The sequence below is a fragment of the Acyrthosiphon pisum genome, chromosome X, assembly GCF_005508785.2.
Source record: "Acyrthosiphon pisum isolate AL4f chromosome X, pea_aphid_22Mar2018_4r6ur, whole genome shotgun sequence".
NCBI lineage: Eukaryota > Metazoa > Arthropoda > Insecta > Hemiptera > Aphididae > Acyrthosiphon > Acyrthosiphon pisum.
Window position 1 is genome coordinate 23,154,389 of NC_042493.1, and position 1,284 is coordinate 23,155,672.

Below are 1,284 nucleotides of genomic sequence, written 5' to 3' on the forward strand. Positions count from 1 at the left end.
GGTTTTTTGTTGATGTATAACGCGTTATAACTTATAAGTACCTAATAGATATTATGATATGATTAATTTGGAATTTATTATAGGTACCTATTATAGGTCAATTTTTTTTTAATACCATAGATAAGTATATATATGTCTAATACATAGACTGATATACCCGTCTCCGCTCAGAATCGTTTTTCTTATACAGTGATATTATATCATTGAATTCAAATTTAATACTGTCCATTATACAGTGACCCACTTCTAACCTACTGTACAGCAGAGCGACATCCACTTACCCACCTTTTTAGGATTTGAACTTTCCAAAAATGTATGATTAATGGTCAAGGATATATATATTTTTTATTTTATATATATTATATTATATAAATACACTGTTCATTTTTACAATAAATAATAACTTAATACAATACACTAATTTTTGCTATATTATATAAACAATCGCTGACTAGTTTTATTATATAGGTATATGTAGGTACCTATTATGCCTACCAAAAAATATTGCCCACCACACCCAGGCAAAGATCGAAAGCCATCCCTGTACTATAGTCGCAACTCACAAGTCACTTAGTCACAACACACATGTCATAGTATACCACATAATTACAATAACAATTTCTAAAACCATACCAAGTTTATAACATATTATTCCGTATCTATAGTTTCGCGGACATACTCGCGTTAATCGTTTACACGTACCTATCAGAATATCACAACTACGCACAGTTGCACAATAGCTCTGAACATCGAGATAGATAAACAATACTGTATTGTTTATGTATCTCGATGGCTCTGAATAATTCTGATTATTAAATCGATTTCGATTTACTTACCTACTCTATTCCCAATAATTCTTGTTTGGGTTTTTAGTTTTTACATTCGTATATTAAACAATAGACTATTGTCAATAGTCGACGACAATCCAAACACGTCATGGCCAGGGGCGGCTCGTCAGGGGAGACTTTGAGACTGCGTCTCCCCTTAAAAATAAACTAACTACTTGTAAATAATATAATTAATTAAAAATAATAATGTATATATAGAAATATTTTCATTTGTATTTAAAATATATTATATCGTTTTAGATTTTGAACGAAGTGATGAATGTATTGATTTTACAATGATGTGTGTTTTTTTTTTTTTTTTTTTTTTTTTTTTTTTGTGTCTGACGACAACTTTTGGAGCAGTAAAAATGCTTCGATTTTCAAAAGTTGTACCTTTTCTGAAAGGAAAGTGAATCTAGTTGAGATACTTTGGGGGGTCAAAAGTGAAAATTTCCCA